The 14,630-nt window shown below is 54.2% G+C and overlaps 1 pseudogene across 1 annotated transcript; it reads left to right on the forward strand.

Annotated features, from left to right (window-relative positions):
* Positions 1 to 12,620: 12,620 nt before the first annotated feature.
* Positions 12,621 to 14,138, forward strand: LOC308609943 (phosphoethanolamine/phosphocholine phosphatase-like; annotated as a pseudogene). The gene has a single exon. The product of its transcript is annotated as a phosphoethanolamine/phosphocholine phosphatase-like (transcript).
* The last annotated feature ends 492 nt before the right edge of the window (positions 14,139 to 14,630 follow it).

Genomic DNA, 14,630 nt, shown 5'->3' on the forward strand with positions numbered 1-14,630 from the left:
CCAGCCCCTGATGCTTATCCTACAGAGGCCCTTATGCTCCTCCTAGGCCTTGCCCTGACACTGTCCTTAACTAAGTCCTTGACACTATTTCTAACTAAGGCCCCAACCCCAGCACCAGCCCCAGCGCAGCCCCAGCCCCAGGCCCAGCCCCAGCCATAGCCCCAGCCCTAGCTCCAGTACCAGCTTCAGCCCTAGCCCCAGCCCCAGCGTCTGATGCTTATCCTACAAAGGTCCTTATGCTACTCCTAGGCGTTGCCCTGACACTGTCCTTAACTCAGGCTTTGACACTACTACTAACTCAGGCCGTGATACTGTCCCTAACTATGGCCCTGACAGTGTCCCTAACTAAGGGCCTGACTCTGCTCCTAACTGTGGCCCTGCCATTATACATAAAAAAGGCTCTGACGCTCGTCCTAATCGAGGGCCTGACACTGTCCCTCACTAAGGCCATGACACTACTTGTAAGTCAGGGCCACATTATACCTAACGAAGGCTCTGATGCTAACCCTAACTATGGCCCTGACAGTGAGCCTAACTAAGGCCTTGACAGTATTCCTAACTGAGGCCCGAGCCCTAGCCCTAGCCCCAGCCCCAGCCCTAGCCCCAGGCCCAGCCCTAGCCCTAGCCACAGCCACAGCCCCAGTCCTAGCCCCAGCCCCAGGCCCAACCCCAGTCCCTGATGCTGATCCTACAGAGGCCCTTATGCTCCTCCTAGGCCTTTCCTTATCTAAGGCCTTGACACTATTTCTAACTAAGGCCCCAGCCCCAGCGCCAGCCCCAGCGCCAGCCCAAGCACAGCCCCAGCCCCAGGCCCAGCCCCAACCCTAGCTCCAGTCCCAGCCCCAGCCCTAGCCCCAGCCCCAGCCCCTACCCCAGCCCCAGCCTCTGATGCTTATCCTACAAAGTCCCTTATGCTACTCCTAGGCCTTGCCCTGACACTGTCCTTAACTCAGGCCTTGACAGAACTACTAACTCAGGGTGTGATACTGTCCGTAACTACGGCCCTGATAGTGTCCCTAACTAAGGGCCTGACTCTCCTCCTAACTGTGGCCCTGCCATTATACATAAAAAAGGCTCTGACGCTCGTCCTAATCGAGGCCCCGACACTGTCCCTCACTAAGGCCCTGACACTCCTTCTAACTCAGGGCCACATTATACCTAACGAAGGCTCTGATGCTAACCCTAACTAAGGCCGTGACAGTGACCCTAACTAAGGCCGTGACAGTGACCCTAAGACCTTGACAGTATTCCTAACTAGGCCCTGCAGCTACACTTAACTCAGGCCCTGACACTGTCCCTAAATAAGTCCCTGATACTACACCTAGAACAGGTCCTGACACTGTTCCTAACAGAGGCACTGATGCTAGTCCTAACTCAGGTCCTGAGAGTGTCCGTAACAAAAGCCCTGCTGCCGTCAATATCTAATGTTTTGACAGTATCCTTAGCATATATCCTGTCCCATCTCTTACTAAGTTCCTGAAACTGTCCCTAAGTGAGCCTTGACGCTGTCCCTAAGTGAGACCCTGAGCCTGTCCTTAAGTGAGGCCCTGAGAATGTCTTTAACCAAGACCCTGATGCTGATCCTACAGAGGTCCTCATACTCCTCCTAGGCCTTGCCCTGACACTGTCCCTACCGAAGGCTGTGACGCTGGTCCTAAAGAAGGCCCAGGTGCTCTCAGTAACTAAGGCCTTCAAACTGTCCCTCGCTACGTTCCTGACTTTATCCCTAGCCCGTAACGTGACTCAGTCCGTAGTTAATGTCATGCCTCTTACCCTACCTGAAGCCCTAATGCTGTCCCTAACTAAGTTCCTGACTAGTCATCAGTAAGGCCCTGACACTGTTTGTAAGTAAGGCCCGGAAGCTGTCTCTAATGCAGGCCCTGCTGCTGGCAATAACTAAAGGCCTGACACTATCCTGAGCTAATATACTGAACCATCTCTAACCGAGGTCCTGACACTATTCCTAAGTCAGCCCTGATGCTGGCCCTAAATCCCTGAGGCTGTCCCTAAGACAGGCCCTGAAGCTATCCCTAACTGAGGTCTTGACGCTCCGCCTAACTCAGGCCCTGACCATGTCTTTTTTTTTTTTTTTTTTTTTGCGGTACACCGGCCTCTCACTGTTGTGGCCTCTCCCGTGGCGGAGCACAGGCTCCGGACGTGCAGGCTCAGCGGCCTTGGCTCATGGGCCCAGCCGCTCTACGGCATGTGGGATCTTCCCGGACTGGGGCACGAACCTGTGTCCCCTGCATCGGCAGGCGGACTCTCAACCACTGCACCACCAGGGAAGCCCCCATGTCTTTAACTAAGACCGTAATGCTGATCCTACAGAGGCCCTGATGCTTCTCCTGAGTCATGCCCTGACAGTGTCCCCAGCTAAGGACCTGATGCTAGGCCTCACTCAGGCCCTGTTGCTCTCCCTACGTCAGGCTCTGACGCTTTCCCTATCTGAAGCCCTGACACTGGTTCTAAACAAGGCCCTGATATTCTCAGTAACTAAGGTGTTGACACTATACCTGGGTCATTTCCTGACACTATACCTAGATCATAATTTAACCCTGTCTTTAGGTAAAGTCAGGCCTCTTATGGCAACTAAAGCCCTGATGCTGTTCTTAACTCAGGCCCTGAATTCATCCCGAAGGCTGTGACACTGTCCCTAACTAAGGCCTTGATGCTCTAAGTCAGCTCCTGATACTGTCCTTAACTAAGGCTGTAATACTATTCCTAACTCAAGCCCTGACAGTGTACCTAACAGAAGGCTCTGACACTAGTCCCAACCAAGGCCCTGACAGTGTCCGTAACAAAGGCTCTGTTGCTTCTAACCAATGCTGTCCCTAAGTAGAGCCTGAGACTATGGCTAACTCAGGCCGTGACACGATACCGAACAGAGGTTCTGATGCTGTTCCTAGCTCAGGCCCTCACACTATTCCTAAGAAAGGCTCTGGTGCTACTCCTAACTAAGGCCCTGAGACTACTCCTAACTCACGCCCTGACACTCTCCCTAAATAACGCCCTGACATTACTCCTAGCTCAACCCATGAATGTGTCCCCAACTAAGGCCCTTGTTGTACTCCTAATGTAGGCCCTGCCACGATACCTAACAAAGGCTCTGATGCTAGTCCTAACTAAGGCCCTGACACTGTCCTAACTAAGGTCCTGACACTGTCCGAACTAAGGCCCTGACACTACTCCTAACTCAGGCCCAGACACGATACCTAACGAAGGCTCTGATGCTAATCCTAACTAAGGCCCTGACACTGACCCTAGCTCAGTCCCTGACACTGTCCCTAACTCAGGCCCTGACACTGTCCCTAACAAAGGCCCTGCTGCCGTCAATATCTGAAGTTGTGACACTCTCCTGAGCATATATCCTGTCACATCTCTTACTAAGGTCCTGAAACTGTCCCTACGTGAGCCTTGACGCTGTCCCTACGTGAGGCCCTGAGACCCATGTCTAACCAAGGTCCTGACACTATTCCTAAGTCAGCCCTGACGCTGTCCCCAAATAAAGCCGTGAGGTTGCCGCTAACATAGGCCCTGAAGCTACCTGTAACTGAGGCCCTGACGCTCTCCCTAACTCAGGCTCTGATCATGTCTTAAGACCGTAATGCTGATTCTACAGAGGCCCTGATGCTGCTCCTGAGTCATGTCCTGACAGTGTCCCTAGCTAAGGGCCTGACGCTAGGCCTCAGTCATGCTCTGACCGTCTCTCTGTCAGGCTCTGACGCTGTCCCTACCTGAAGCCCTGATATTCGTTCTGAACAGGGCCCTGATCCTCTCAGTAACTAAAGTTTGACACTATCCCTAGGTTATTTCCTGATACTATACCTAGACCTTAACCTAACCGTTTCTTTAGCTAAAGTTGAACTTCTTATGCCAACTAAAGCCCTGATGCTGTGCCTAACTGAGGCCCTGACTTTAGTCCCAAGGCCATGACACTGTCACTAACTAAGGCCTAGATGCTCATCCTAAGTCAGGGCCTCATACTGTCCCTACCTAGGGTCCTGACACTATTCCTAACTGAGGCCCTGACACAATCCCTAACAAAGTCCTTGACTCTACTGCTAACTCAGGCCCTGACAGTGTCCCTAAATAACGCCCTGATACTACTCCTAACTCAGGCCATGACATTGTTCCTAACTAAGGCTCTGATACTACTCTTAACTCAGGCCCTGATATGATACCTAACAAAGACTCTGATGCTAGTCCTAACCAAGGCCCTGACACACACTGTCCCTATCTAAGGCCTTGACATTGCTCCTAACTCAGGCCCTCACACGATTACTAACAAAGGCTCTGTTGCTAGTCCTGACTAAGGACCTGACACCGTCCCCAACTAAGGCCCTGACACTACTCCTAACTCAGGCCTTCACATGATACCTAACAAAGGCTGTTATGCTAGTGCAAACTAAGGCCCAACACTGTCCCTAACTAAAGCCTTGACACTACTCCTAAGCCAAGGGCTTTAGTTAGGTCCTGTTTCAGCGCCTTAGTTAGGAATAGCATCAGAACCTTTGTTAGGTATCGTGTCAGGACCTAAGTTAGGAGTACTGTCAGGGCCTTAGGTACAGTGTCAGGGGCTGAGTTAGGAGTACGGTGAAGGCCTTGGTGAGGACAGCGTCAGGGCCTTAGTTAGGACTATTCAGGTCCTTAGTTAGGGACAGAGTTAGGGCTTCAGGTAGGCTAATTATTACTTACTTAATAAGTAAGCCTTGTTAGGTATCGGGTCAGGGCCTAAGTTAGGAGTACTGTCAGGGTCTTAGTTAGGGACAGTGTGAGGGCCTTGATTAGGACTAGCATCTGAGCCTTTGTTAGGGACAGTGTCAGGGTCTTAGTTAGGACTAACGTCAGGACCTTAAGTTAGGTACACTGTCAGGGCCTGAGTTAGGATTAGTGTTAGGGCCTTTGTTAGGGACAGTATCAGGCCCTGACGTTGGACCAGCATCTAGGCCTTAGTTAGGGACAGTGTCAAGGCCTTGGGACTAAGTCAGGGCCTGAGTTACGCACAGCATCCAGGCCTTTAGTTGGCATGAGAGGCTCGACTTTAGCTAAAGACAGGGTTACGTTAAGGTATAGGTATAGTGTCAGGAAATGACCTGGGGATAGTGTGAATACCACAGTTACTGGGAGTATCAGGTCCTTGTTTAGAACCAGTGTCAGGGGTTCAGGTAGGGATCGCCTGGGAGCCTGTTATAGGGAGAGCGACAGGGCCTGAGTGAGGCCTAGCATCAGGCCCTTAGCTACGGACACTCTCAGGGCATGACTTAGGAGCAACATCGGGGCCTTTGTAGGATGAGCAGTAGGGTCTTAGTTAAAGACATGATCAGGGCCTGAGTTAGGAGTACATTCAGGGCCTTAGGTAGGGAGAGTGTCAGGGCCTTAGTTAAGACTAGCATCAGAGCCTTTGTTAGGTATTGTGTCAGGGCCTGAGTTATGAGTAGTGTCAGGGCCTTAGTTAGGGACAGTGTCAGGACCTGAGATAGGAGTAGTGTGAAGGCTTTAGTTAGGGCCAGTGTCAGGGCCTGATTTAGCAGTAGTCAGGGCCTTAGTTAGGGACAGCATTAGGACTTCAGGTAGGATAAGAGGCAGGACATTAGCTACGGACTGAGTCAGGTTACAGGCTAGGCATAACGTCAGGAAATGAGCGAGGGATAGTTTGAAGGCCTTAGTTATTCAGATCATCAGGACCTTATTTAGGACCTGCATCAGGGCCTTATCTAGGGACAGTGTCCACGCAAGGCTTAGGAGTAGCACCAGTACTTCTGTAAGATCAGCATCAGGGTCTTTGTTAAAGACATTATCAGGACCTCTGTTAGGGACAGCCTCAGGGCCTCTGTTAGGGACAGCATCAAGGCCTCACTTAGGGACAGTTTCAGGAACTTAGTAAGAGATGGGACAGGATATAAGCTTAGGATAGTGTCAGGACTTTCAATATTGACAGCAGCAGGGCCTTTATTAGGGACAGTGTCAGGGCCTGAGTTAAGTGTGGCATCAGGGCCTTAGTTAGGAATAGTGTCAAGGCCTTAGTTAGGGTTACCATCAGTGCCTTCGTTAGGTATCATGTCAGGGCCTGAGTTAGTAGTTGTGTCAGGGCCTCAGGGACAGTGTCAGGGCCTGAGTCATTAGTAGTGTCAAGGCCTTCGTTAAGGACAGTGTCAGGGCCTGAGTTATGTGTAGCATCAGGGCCTTAGTTAGGAGTAGTGTCAAGGGCTTAGTTAGGGTTAGTGTCAGGGCCTTAGTTAGGATTAGCATCAGAGCCTTCGTTAGGTACTGTGTCAGGGCCTGAGTTAGGAGTAGTGTCAAGGCCTTCATTAAGGACAGTGTCAGGGCCTGAGTTATGTGTAGCATCAGGGCCTTAGTTAGGAGTAGTGTCAAGGGCTTAGTTAGGGTTAGTGTCAGGGCCTTAGTTAGGATTAGCATCAGAGCCTTCGTTAGGTACTGTGTCAGGGCCTGAGTTAGGAGTAGTGTCAGTGCCTTTGTTTCGGACAGTGTCAGGGCCTTGGTTAGAACTAGCGTCAGAGCCTTTGTTAGTTATAATGTCAGGGCCTTAGTTAGGGACACTGTCATGGCCTGAGGTAGGTGTAGTGTCAGGGCCTTAGGTAGAGACAGTATCAGGGCCTGAGTTAGTGGTAGTGTCCAGGCCTTAGTTAAGGACAGTGTCAGAGCCTTAGGTACGATTAGCATCAGAGCCTTTGTTAGGTATCGTGTTAGGGCCTGAATTAGGAGTCGCACAAGGCCTTTCATTGTGGACAGTGTTAGGGCCTGAGTTAGGAGTGGCATCAGTGCCTTTATTAGGAACAGTGTCAGGGCCTTAGTTAGGACTAGCATCAGAGCCTTTGTTAGGAATCGTTTGAGGGCCTGAGTTAGGAGTAGTGTCAGGGCCTTAGTTAGGGACAGTGTCAGTGCCTTAGTTAGGAATAGCATCAGAGCCTTTTTTAGGTATCGTGTCATGGCCTGAGTTATTAGTAATCTCAGGCCTTACTTAGGGACAGTGTCATTGCCTTGGTTAGGACTTGTGGGACGAGAAGACCATGCAACTGGGTGCTGCCGCTTTCCACCGTCTCTCCCTCAGGCTCCCTGGCCTGCCCGCGTCCCTGTGGCACAGCTCTGTGTTTGGTCACCCTTTGTGTGGTAGAGGCCTGCAGGAGATGGTCAGTGTCCTCATGGGAGGATCCTGCTGCCCACAGAGCATCTGGGACTCTGAATCCAAGTTCAGCAAGGGGAATACTCTGGAACTTTCTGACCCTCCAGGCCCCAAAAGCCTGGGAGCTTGGCTGGGCTCCTGTACCCACTTCTTATGCAGTCTCCCTGGCTCCCCCATCCCACCACAGTGAGGATCCAGAAGGTGCTATGTGAGGCCCTTTCCAGTCTGGGCAGCACCAGGGCCCTGGGGCTCTTCCAGGCCCAGAGCATCTCTGAGTGTTTTCCAGTGTAGCGAAAAATTGACAGTTTTCACACAGTGTAGAACAAGCCTGGCTGTTATTTATGGTTCGTGTTGTGTGTGATTTTTCATGGTCTTGGAGAGTCCTATCATTTTTTTTATGCATCAGCACATTTTCCCACAGCATGTGCTTGAGTCCACAGGCTCAGGGGGTATTCCTGGGTTCTCTGGTCAGGAAGGCCCAGTCAGACTGGAGGGGAGACTGACTACACCCAAGGCCTGGTCCTTGTCAGACAGAGGGCAGGAGATAGTCCAGTTGAGGTAGGATTGAGGCTCATTCCAGGAGGGTCATCCTGACTGTGGTCTAAAGAGATGCTGCTGCTTCTGGGAATATTTTTTTCTAGAGGAGAAAAACAGAGATGTTGTATAGAGCATGACTTGGACTAAGAGGCAAAGGCAAGTCCGTGCAGGCCTGCGAGAGGGGGATCATGTCTCCCAGATCTTCATGGACTGTAGACCCAGCACCTCCACAATCAGCCCCAGGTGGAGCAGCATTAAGACATAGAAGAAGTGGACTTGGGTCAGACTGCAGCTTTGTGATTGTGCACAGAGACGGCTGACTGTTTCCCAACTCCAGGGTTCTAGAACTGGGGCCTCTGGAGGGCATAGGCATTCAGGAATATGGTGAAGTGCTTATGGAAGAGTAGTTAGCAAAATGTAAGCCTCAGCCCACAGCAAGATACCATGCAAGGTAACACAAGACCCCCAGTCCGGAAGTAGCACAGACATGACCTGCAAGTGACACTCAGACTTGCTTCTCCCGCGAGCGGCTGGGGCAGCGGAAGGCTCGGCTGAGGCAGCTGAGCAGGCTGGGTCTGTACCCCACGACTGGGCAGGGCAGAGCGTGCTTGAGCCTTCAGCTAGCCTCAGTGACAGGTGCAGGGCTGTGACCATCTTTATTTCCCAGGGACCATCTGGTGTCTCCTCGTTCTTGGGGAGGGTGAAACAAAAACAAACTTTGTGAAATTTCCTGAGCTTTTGTGTGTATGTGTGTGTATTACGTGAGTGTGCGCAAGCATGTGCATGTGTGTGCTGTCTGTGCACAGGTCTGTGTACACCCGAGTGCATGTGAATGTGTTTATGTGCAGGCAGGCACGTGTGTATGCACGTGTTTTTGCATGCGCAGCACGTGTGATTGTGTGCCTGTGTGTGACTGCAGTCCATCTTTTCATGTGTGTGTACATGTGTGTGAATGCCGGTATGCTTGGGCATGTTCGTGCACATATGTGTGTACACATGCGTGCTGTGGGGGGATGAGGAAGGCACAGGGTTGTTGCTTTCTGGTGCCGCCTTCCCCCACCCTCCCTTTTGCTGTGGCCTCAGCACTTTGTGGTGAAGTGTAGAGACTCAGAAGGAGGACCACTACCCGCTACCGTCAGTGATCTGCCTGCTCATCCTCACGGTCATCCATCTGTCCAGTAAACACCCCTGAGCCTGTGCCACGTGCTGGGGCCTGGGGTCCACAGTGAAGCAGGCGCATGCTCTCAGCTGTGCTCAGCCCAGCCGGGCGCGGGGCAGAGAAGCTGCAGGCCAGGTGTGTCTGCGGAGGGAGAGGTTACCTCTGGCTGGTGGGTCAGCGGAGGTGGCAGCTGAGCTGAACTGAAGGAGTGGGATGGACGGAGCTCGCTCTAGAGGAGGGTGGGGGCAGGGGGCAGGGGAAGGGGCTGGGTGCCTGGCTCGCGGGGAGGACGCATCGCAGAGGGGCTGCAAGGGTGGCCAGACAGCTAGCTTTGACTTCGTTTTATAGACAGAACAGTTTTGGAACCAGAGTGACAGGATTAGGCCCACATTTTTCCTCTGGTGGCGGCTGAGGGGTTTGATGGCAGAAGAGAGGAGATGGGCCGAGGAACAGGGGTGACGGTGGGGGCTGTGCCTCCGCCAGGCTTCCAGCCTCTTTGTGGTGGTCCCTTGGGTCCACAAGGTTAGCACACACCTTGCGTGAGGCCAGAATGGGGCTTCCTCTTCATTCCCTCTTTCCCAGAAGTAAACGCAACACAGTTTGGAGTTGGTGAGACTGAGGGGGCCATCTTTCAGGAAAGGCAAGCGTCAGCGTTGGCTGGGGTGCCCACCCGGGGACAAGGGGGACCCTTAGCCAGACCCGCAGACCCCGGGGAAGGACACGGTGTGCTCAGAGAGGCAGGGATAGTCAGGAGAGCCAGGTGTGCAGAGAAGGCTCGGCCAAGGGGGCCCTGGGGGCTCAGAGACTCAGGAAGTGAGGGGAGGGGCGGCCAGACAGCCGTGAACTAGGCCCAGGGGTCGACGGACCAACGGTCGTGCTGTGTGCAGGGTGGACACACAGGGCCAGAGGCTCTTCTGTAGGGAACGTCTCCTGGCTGCAGTGGGCTCTGGAAATTGTCTGCGGGTTGCCACACCTTCTGGGGGCTCTCCGGCCCAGGCCCTAGCCGGGAGCTGCCTGTCCAGCCTACCCTGGCTCCACCTCCAGACTGCGCAAGCCTGGGCGGGCGGGACAGGCTCCTCGTGCCTCGGTTGCCATGACCTGTAACGTTTCCTTTCCAGTTTCCAGATTCATTGTAAGTATATATGTACAGTTTCTTGCGTTGTCTTGCGCCACCTGTTGGCTTAGGGAAGAACTCTCCTAGTAGGTTGGCCTGCAAGGTGTGCTACTTCAGAGCTTCCATCTGACATACTCTTCCCTGCCCGAAATGCAAACACAGCACACACTCCCTGCCTGGTTTGGGAATGATGACACCTCACCTCTCACCTCTCCTGCCGTCTCCTGCCCGCACTCCAACCTCAAGGACACTTTGGTTCTGCATCTGACTCCCGACCCCTCCAGCTGGCTGGGGACAGGCAGCCTCATGAGACAGTGCACACAAAGTTTTCTGGCCGGGCTGTGAGGATGGGGACCAGGTCCCACCTGTGCCAATGAAGCAGGCGTCTCACCTGGATTAGTCTCCGGGCTGTTGAAGGTGGACTGAAGGTCAGACAGTCCAGAGGCCAAGGGCCCCAGAGGAGGGGGGTGTGGGCACAGGTAGACCAGGAGCAGCTGCCCATCTGGTCAGGAGAGTCCAACAACCCAGGGCTTTCTGGTTCCTGGGGGGAGGAGAGGGCAGAGGCAGTGGGGGCCCAAAGACAGGTCTTGCTTCACCTCTGGATGGAGCCACTCAGGTGAGCCCAGGTTTTGAGGGATGAGTTAAAGGATGCAGGCTAGAGGGTCAGGGTTAGAGGATCAGGTTAGACGGTCTGAGTCAGGGTCAGGGTAAGGGTTGGGAGTTTACAGGTCAAGGTCGAGTATCTAGGGGCTAGGGGTTAGGAGCCTTAGGGTTTAGGATTAGAGATTAGGAGGTTAGGGTTAGGGAGTGAACAGTAGGGATTTGGGCGTTAGGGTTAGTGGGTTAGTGTTAAGCACAGCTGACCCACGGCCCCCCTAACCCCACACGTCTGAGTCCTGTAGGGTGGACAGGACTTGCCTGGGGTCACTCACGAGTGGGGGTTCACCTGGGCCGCTGGTTATCTACCCCCGTCCTGGAACCTGAGAGCAGAAGAACGAAACGTCTGCTCGGGTCACTGACTTTCAAATCCAACTCAACCTCAGTCAATGGCTGTTAGGGCCTCAGAAGCCCACAGGGCTCCCTCCTACCATCTGAACTGGAAAGAGGAGTGCTGGCCCCACTTGGCCTGGGCAGCCCGGGTCCAGCACAGGCCTGACTGAGCTCACTCCATGGTCATGTTATGAATTTATATAGAACTTGGTGCAGCGACCTACCAGCCCCCAGGTGCTGCCTCCTGAGGGCTGGTGGGGCCCTCCTGGGACTGCAGGCATCCTTTGTCCCATCTGAGTGGGCATCAGTAGACATCAAGTCTCAGGACAGCCCTTGACCTCTGACCATCCAGGCAGTCACCTATGATCCTCCAGCTCAGGCCAGTCTGGTCCCTGTCAAGCCCCTGTGGCCAATTACTGAGCTGACCTTGCTGCTGGCAATTGAACAGCTACCTGGGCAGCACAGACAGCCCTTTAGGATGTTTCAGTTACTAACATGCATGTGGTTGAGAAAAGGGCCTCCCCCTCACAGGCCCATAGCCTGCCAAGTGAGGTAATAACCGTCTAAACATTCGAGTGTCCCTGACACAACAACCATACAGCAGACCATGGCCTTGCAATCCTTTGGGATTCCAGCTGTAACAAACTTTTGATATTCATACTCATTAAGAGTCAAAGATACGGGAGCAACTGGGTCATCCAGTGGATAGTTTCACACTGAGGCCGCATGGTCTTGGAGATCCACATGCACCCATGTGGTCTCTGAAAGCTGCCAATGATGGATTCCATGATACGGCATAATCCTTGAGCCTCCCACTGCTTCATTGAGCAAGAATTTCCTAACCACCATAGCATTTAGTCTCTGCTCTTTGTAAAGGAGGGAGGAGACTGGATAAATGAGCAGTATTGTTCTTGGGGGATGGGTGAGTCATGTGGCCAGGGGGCAGGTGTGACTCCTGGGCTCCCGCCACCAGAGACATCAAGGAGGGCTGTGCCTTTTGCAAGAGGAAGAGGTTCTTGCTGTTGTGGACGGACAGCAAGAGCACTGGATGGGTGGCTGCAGCCCCTGACCCTAAATCAGCCCCTTCCTTCCTTGGCCTTCAGATCCCACAGCTGTGCAGTGGGCCGTCAGTGGTGTGGAATCTGCCGCTTTCCCCAATCCAGCATCTGTTCTCATGCCAAAGTCCAGAACCTCAGCTTTCCTTTGGGAACTTCTTACTTGTTTCCAGTCCAAACAGTTCCAGAGGGCTGATGCTACGTTCCACCCACCTTGAAGATGGGCATATGATCCACATCTAGCCAATCCCATGTTCCATCCTGTGGGTGCTCTGATGGGTTCAAGGACGATGCTATGATCCAAACCAGGCCAGTGACGTTAATTTTATTTTATTTTTTGGCCATACTGTGCACGCGGGATTTTAGTTCCCTGACCAAGGATGGAACCTGTGCCCCCTACATTGGGAGCTCAGAATGTTAACCACTGGACCACCAGGGAAGTCCCATCCCCTCATTTTCAAAACTGCTATTGATTTAAAGCACACAAGATGGTTGTGATATGAGTGGCCTTTTCAGTATGACTTCTTTGACTTAGAATGTTTTCAATGTTTATCCATGTTGTAACATGTATTATCAGTGTTTCATTCATTTTTTTATTGTGGTTAAAAATACATAACATGGGGCTTCCCTGGTGGCGCAGTGGTTGGGAGTCCGCCTGCCGATGCAGGGGACGCGGGTTCGTGCCCCGGTCTGGGAGGATCCCACATGCCGCGGAGCGGCTGGGCCCGTGAGCCATGGCCGCTGGGCCTGCGCGTCCGGAGCCTGTGCTCCGCAACGGGAGAGGCCACAACAGTGAGAGGCCCGCATACCGCAAAAAAAAAAAAAAAAAAATACATAACATGGGGATGGGGGGCAAGTGGAGGGAACGGCCCAGATGCACACCATTCACGGACCCTCTGGACTGGAAGGACTCGTGAGAGCCGGAGCCCAGAAATCCGGGGATGGATAAGATGCAGCGTCCCCTCCAATTCCCGTAAGCGCCCCTTGCTCCATCCTGCACCCAAATACCTCAGCTAGGCCCTCTCCCCACTCTTGACACTCCAGACTCAGCCGGGACAGACCTCTGCAGCCGCCACTCCCCACCCTGCAGGAGAAGCTCAGAGGTCCTGTCCCCCTTTCCTCTGAGGGACTCTTTTTGGTGACCACAAAAGGATTTGGTCGCTCAGGACAAAGCTGGTAGAGGACAGTGGGATGGCTGTGCCCGGCGCGCCACGCTTCCTCCTGACCTTCGACTTGGACGAGAGTATCGTGGACGAAAACAGCGACGACTCCGTCGTGCACGTGCCGCGGCGGGCCAGCGGCTGCCTGAGAGCCTGCGTGCCACCTAGCGCGAGGGCTTCTACAACGAGTACATGCAGCGCGTCTTCCAGTACCTGGGCGAGCAGGGCGTGCGGCCGCGGGACCTGCGCGCCATCTACGAGGCCATCCCCCTGTCGCCCGGCACGGGCGGGCTGCTGCAGTTTGTGGCCAAGCAGGGTGCCTGCTTTGAGGTTATTCTCATCTCAGACGCCAACACCTTTGGCGTGGAGAGTGCGCTGCGCGCCGCCGGCCACCACGGCCTGTTCTGCCGCATCTTCAGCAACCCGTCGGGGCCCGACCCTTGGGGGCTGCTGGCGCTGCAGCCCTTCCATGCGCACAGCTGCGCTCGCTGCCCCGCCAACATGTGCCAGCACAAGGTGCTCAGCGACTATCTGCGCGAGCAGGCCGACGACGGCCTGCCCTTCAAGCACCTTTTCTACGTGAGCAACGGCGCCAACGACTTCTGCCCCATGGGGCTGCTGGCAGGCGGCGACGTGGCCTTCCCGCGCCGCCACTACCCCATGCACCGCCTTATGCAGGAGGCGCAGAAGGCCGAGCCCAGCTCCTTCCGCGCCAGGGTGGTGCCCTGGGAAACCTCCACCGAAGTGCGCCTACACCTGCATCAGGTGCTGAGGACGTGGCCTGCAGGGGCCACCCGGGCGGGGAGGGCGTGGGGCGGTGGGGGTCGGGAAAGAGAAAGCTAGTTTTATTACTCCCTTTCCCTTTCGTTTCGGTATATCCCTCCAGGATTTCCCGGAATCCCAGGTTGGTCCATTTGGGGACTGGAGGAGGGAGTTGGGAGCTGTCCCCATCTGTGCAGTTAACCCAGCTCGGCTGCCTCCCCCAGTTCCACTGCAAGCGAATTCCGGAGTCCGGCCGCAGCAGCGTGGCGCGCATATCTGAGCAGGCAGCAGTGTTTCCACAAACCTTGTCCTCTCAGCTGGGAGGACGCGGTTCCCTGTCAGGGTAGAGAAGGAACATGTCCCGCCGCATTGTGGTTAACTGTTGCCTTGGGCTGCGTGGCCTCCCTCCTCCAGTCTTCTGTCCAGAGGACCCAGGCCCCGAAATGTTTCCCCCCACCTCCCCCGCACTGGACTCCCCACAGAGAGAGGTGGTGCTCCCTGCCAACGGTCCCAGGCGTAGATCTTGCTTTACCTACTGTGGCTCTATACAACACTCCTTGCCTCCCCCAACCCCACCCTGTTAGCATCCCCACAGGATAAAAAGCTAGAGGGAACAGTCACCTCCTGTTGGTGGAAAGAGGTAGCACACTGTCCCGGGGCTCGGGTCTGGCCAGCCAGGGACCTCACAGAGCCCGAAGATGTCTCCTTGCAG

This window comes from Mesoplodon bidens (assembly GCF_964165515.1).
Source record: "Mesoplodon bidens genome assembly, contig: HAP1_SCAFFOLD_659, whole genome shotgun sequence".
Taxonomy (NCBI): Eukaryota; Metazoa; Chordata; class Mammalia; order Artiodactyla; family Ziphiidae; genus Mesoplodon; species Mesoplodon bidens.